The sequence below is a fragment of the Crinia signifera genome, chromosome 9 (assembly GCF_055691185.1).
Source record: "Crinia signifera chromosome 9, ASM5569118v1, whole genome shotgun sequence".
NCBI classification, from domain to species: Eukaryota; Metazoa; Chordata; class Amphibia; order Anura; family Myobatrachidae; genus Crinia; species Crinia signifera.
The window spans coordinates 107,787,997-107,793,996 of NC_139225.1; the positions used below are offsets into that span (position 1 = coordinate 107,787,997).

At 37.3% G+C, this 6,000-nt stretch overlaps 1 pseudogene; it reads left to right on the top strand.

Annotated features, from left to right (window-relative positions):
- The first annotated feature begins 2,531 nt into the window (after positions 1-2,531).
- LOC146039733 (5S ribosomal RNA) lies at positions 2,532-2,651 on the top strand (annotated as a pseudogene).
- The last annotated feature ends 3,349 nt before the right edge of the window (positions 2,652-6,000 follow it).

The window sequence follows — 6,000 nt, forward strand, 5'->3', positions numbered from 1 at the left end:
CACGGACACAGGAACAAGAATTCGAGAAAATATAAGAATGAACGTGAAGGAAGACGTAAGGATAGCGTCACCTCTAAAAAGACGATTCACAGAAGAAGAGGAAAAAGGGGCGGCAGGAGGGAGAGAGAACAAAAAAAGAACGCTCCAATAAAAACACAACCCAAAGGTATTTTCAACCTTTCTAAACATGAACTAACGGAAGCAGAAACCACCCTTCTAAACAGAGGTCTATCATTCGCCCCAACAGGAGGTATGAACAAATTCGAAACGTACATTGATTTAAACAAATTTATAAGGAAACTAACCCTCAAAAGACATTTTGCAAAAAAAGAGAACGCAACCCTACAAAATTATGAAAACAAGTCTAACTCTGGTTTGAAACCAACATCAAAATATTATCCCATTGAGTCTAAAGGCAACAATATTGGGATTTTTTATGACTTAGTAAAAAAGGATCTATGTGACAGAGATTTTGAACCAATAGTACACAAAAACTTGTCGAATGCGGAAAGAGAAGCCCTTAAACATCTGAAGGAAAATCAAGAAATCATTATAAAACAAGCCGACAAAGGGGGGGGTCTGGTGATTTTAGACCGTGAGGCTTATGTATGTGAGGCGAACAGACTATTGAACGATGAGGCATCTTATACAGCACTCAACCATGATCCGAAGGAAGCTTTTATAGAAGAACTGAGACTTCTACTTCTTCAAGGACTTAGGGAAAAAACTATAACAAAAGACGAGTACCAATACCTCATGAGGTCAAATCCCATTACCCCAATCTTTTATTTCTTACCCAAGATTCATAAATCCCTAGAAAACCCACCAGGACGTCCCATAGTGGCAGGGATTGACTCCTTGACTTCTAATTTGTCGGAGTATGTGGATATCTTTTTACGGAAGCATGTGACAAACCTACCCGCCTATTTAAAGGACACTACCACAGTCTTAAATCTTTTAAAAAATTTTACATGGAAAGATTCATTTTTTTGGGCCACAATAGATGTACAGTCACTATACACATGTATCGAACACCAATTGGGAATCGAAGCCTGTAAGGAGTTTCTGGAGGAAGATGACGAACTTAATCCACAACACAAGAATTTTATATGCGATCTTATGAAGTTTATTCTAAGCCATAACTATTTTAAATTTCTCGACCAGTTTTATCTTCAAAAATGTGGCACAGCAATGGGCACGATCTTTGCACCCAGTTTTGCAAATCTTTTTATGGGGAGCTGGGAAAAACGTTTTATATATACAGACCATGCTTTTAAGGAAAATATCAGATTTTACAAGAGATATATCGATGACATTTTAATAGTTTGGGAAGGTGATGAGCAGCTGTTTTTTAAGTTTTTGGAGTACATTGGAGACAACCAAATGAACCTAAAATTCACCTCTAGTATCAACAAAACAAAGATTGAATTTTTAGACTTGGTTTTAATGGGCGAAGGCGCCGAAGTAAATACCAAAAATTTCATTAAAAAAGTTGATACCAACAGCTACCTACATTTTAAAAGCAATCACCTGCGTAAATGGAAGGAAAATATCCCATACTCCCAGTTTAACCGTATAAAGAGAAACTGCAATAGAAATGATGAATGCGAGGCCCAGCTGGAGATGTATAAACAAAGATTCAAAGAAAAAGAGTACCCAGACCAACTCCTACAGAATGCAATTACGAAAGTAAACCAGGTTAATAGAGATGATCTCCTTGAATATAAGACCAAAGAGGAAAAGAAGGACACAATCGCCTTCATCACCACATACAATCAACACGAACAGGTTATTAAACAGAGCTTAAAGAAACATTGGAATTTACTTCTTATGGACCCAATCCTAAAAGAACTACTTCCACCTAACCCTGAGGTTATTTTCAGAAAATCCAAAAACCTAAAAGATTTAATAGCACCTAGTCTCATCACATCATCACGTACAGAAAGCAATTCCGGATTGAAATGTACTGGCTCCTATAAATGCGGCAAGTGTAACATCTGTAAATTTGTCCACCCCACCAGGAAAAGGTTCACCAATTATAACGACACAAAAGAGTATCACATAAAAGATTTTATGAACTGCAACACATCTTCCGTAATATATCTACTCGAGTGCCCATGCCATCTGAAGTACGTGGGCAAAACCAAGAGACTTTTGAAATTAAGGATCCAAGAACACACCCGAAATATAAAGAACAAAATCGACAACCATGCCATCTACAAGCATTTTGAAATACACCACAATGCCAACCCAGAAGGACTGACTTTTAAAGCGATTGAACATGTCAAACTGGGACCGAGAGGAGGAGATTTGGCGAACAAACTATCCCAACGTGAGATGTATTGGATTTTCGAGCTGGATACCATGCATCCCCGGGGTTTTAATGACAATTATGAAATTGCACCTTTCCTCTAAGGTTCTCCTATCATTATATTTTATTTTATCATATAAAAATCTTCTCTAACCCTCACTCTTTTTCACCATTAATAATAATAAAAACACTAATAACATCTCCAGTTGTCGTCATTTTACTCTACAGTCAAACCACACTATGATACGCCCAATCTCGTCCGATCTTGGAAGCTAAGCAGTGTTGGGCCAGGCTAGTACCAAGATGGGAGACCTCTTGGGAAAACCTGGTGCTGTAGCAAAAATTAGTGACTCGGATAACTTTGGATCAATGTTCTATGAATATTTATCATATTTATCACTTTTCCTAACCCAATTAGCACCTTAGTACTTTGTATGTATATAAATAAATTAAACATCAAATGCACAGCACTCTAATTACTTTTTTAGCACTATATGTATATTAAATTCTATTAATCCTGTCACTTTAATAAACCTCTAAAATGTGTCACTAATGACTCTGACACTATTATACCTATACCAGCACCAGCACTTTATACCTATACTAGCACTAGCACTTCGTTTTCTCAGAGTGTTCTATAGTGTCAATCAATGTACCTATAATCATTTTTTCATATGCAAATGCTGCAAATACGTCTATCTGCTTATTATTCATATTCCGTTCATTATCAGCGCATAGTGATATTATGGGAATTATCCCCGTTCGTTCTGCTGTTAAATATAACCCAGGAACTTCTAGTTACTATGCTCTTTGTTCTTGTCATTATTTATATATATGCATCATATGATGAGAAATACCCCTGAAAAGATGGCCGCCAGTCAAATTACGATGTTCTCCTATGTGTGATCCACAAGAAAATGGCCGCCGGCACTCGCGACTTCAGACACATCCACTAGAGCTATGGATGTGAAGATGAGACGCTCGCATCTCCGAACGGGACCTCCTGGCACATGCGCATACATAAAGGAGGTCGTCGCACAGCAATCAATTCTAACAAGCCGGACATGCGCAGTCGGACTATAAGGACACAGGAAGTGTGGCGGAAGTGCCGCAATTTCATCTAATATACGTTTGTTACTGTGTTTTAAAACGTATTTATCCTTCTATATGTAGCGTTTAGCTGGACATCATATTTATGCATAAACTCATATGTTCATTTAGCCCCTACAATCCCTAATATCTCCTTTTGATTTTTTACACCATTAATTAAGCCAGTGAATCACAGGAAGTGATGTCACGGATTATCTGACAGGCATATAGGTATAAAAACCGGCCTGAGTTCAGTTGCTCCCTACCCCTTGAAGAAGTCACATAGACGAAACGCGTCGGGTATCTGACCTCCTACCTTCTTAAAAAGATAAGCGTTCTTTATTGAATTTGCTGCTATTACTCTACTTTTTATCCATTGTATTTTGTATTTTGTATTTTGTACTTTTTATATCCCATCCCCCACTTTTTTATATATAGGAACCTCTTATATATATTTTTTATGTATCCTTGACTCCCTAATATTTTAAGCCTGACACCGTAGTAGTCCGCCCCCTTCTGGTCGATTTTATATATTTGTCTCATATTGTTACAATAATAAAAAAAAATTTTTATATATATTTTTTTATACTATTTATTACTTCTCACAACAATTTGTCGCCAAGGTCTTATTCCTTCTCTGCACATTTTTCTTAAGTATTATACCGGTACTTTTTCATTGTAAGACGGGCTGACACCCTATATAAATAAGGGAATATTGTTGTTTTTGTATATATTTACTTAAGCATAAAGTGGCGCCACTCATCCAAGGCTAACATATATATATATATATATATATATATATATATATAGAAGTCAGACGGTGGCACTCAGAACAAAACGACACACAGGCTGGTTATTGCCAACGTTTCAAGGCCATTTAGATAGATAGATAGATAGATAGATAGATAGATAGATAGATAAATAGAAGAGCTGGCACTCACAATCCACAAGTACAACTGCTGGGGTGCAATTCCCAGGCTATAGTCCTGATAGGGGGTTACAGCCAAACATAGAAAATGTCCAGTAAAAGAGCACTCACCAGGCTTTCATTCAGGATTCAATATAAAAAGTTTAATACGTCACCACAAATTCATGACGATATGTCGACGTTTTGAGCCTCACAGGGCTCTTTGTCAAGACCACGGAATAGATGGGACGCATTTTGGAGCTGTAACCCATCTATTCTGTGGTCTTGACAAAGAGCCCTGTGAGGCTCGAAACGTCGACATATCGTCATGAATTTGTGGTGACGTATTAAACTTTTTATATTGCATCCTGAATGAAAGCCTGGTGAGTGCTCTTTTACTGGACATTATATATATATATATATATATATATATATATAAATATATATATATATATATATATATATATATATATATATATAGTGTATATACTGTGTATATATATATATATATATATATATATATATACACACACACACAGTATATACACAATTATAATTTTTACTTCCGTAACGAGGCTACATAATTATTTAGTAAAGAGTAAAGACTTGAACACAACTGACAACGTAATCCGCCTTACAACTTGTAGAAGAGATTTATGGGTTTGGCAGCTACAGAAACTGCTACGCCAATAGATTTTATTATTAAAATCCTGTGCCAAGTACAGATGCCAGTACTGAGCAGTACTAAGTCCCCTTGCCCTGAGGGACTACAGTCATTAATGTACCCATTTGTTAGTTAAATAACTTGTCTGGTTTAGGCAAAACATGACATTATAAAACAAAGATAAAAAAGGTGTTCACTAAAAAAAGGTACTGATAATGCAGACTAGATTTTATAGGTGCTTTTACCCAATAACATTCCAATGCATAATGAAGGCAAAACAAAAAATTTATGAATTAACACACTACAGAATGTTATTACTACAGGGTTATCTAAGATATATATCTGTCAATTGAGTAGAAACATGATGGATAGGCTACATAGATTAATGTCTCCATCCACAAGGGCTAATAAATGATATGCTTGGATTCGACCAGAGGTTTGCTTGTATAATAATTGCGCCATCAGCAAGGCATTATGTTCAACAAAACACTTTACCTGCCAATACTTCCAAAGGGATTTTATTTTCATTGGTACACAGATACACGTCCGGCAGGCAAACAAGAAAGATAAATGGGGGTGTTTACCAAAAGGTAAAGAGTGGGCACCTTGAAGTGGGATGTGAGTGAATGAGCAGCTCAGACAAAGGAATAGTCAATTCCTAAAACATAATATGCCACAAGAAAAAAGAGAAAAGTGGAGTGCTAAAGCATATATATATATAAAAAAAAAATATATATATTAACCCCTTCCCGACATTTGACGTACATTTACGTCATGGCCGGGAGGTACTTCCCGACACATGACGTAAATGTACGTCATGGCTTCTAACTGTCACTGCGTCTATAGACGCGGTGACAGTTAAGAGATGTCTGCTGTCCCTGACAGCAGACATCCCCCCTCGCCGCCCAGGGGGGGCAGGGGTGCCCCCCACGGTCGGCGATCGCTGTGATTGGCTGTTCAAATCTGAACAGCCATTCACAGCGTTTCCTGTGTTACCGGCGGCTAAGCCGCTCGGTAACACAGGGATCG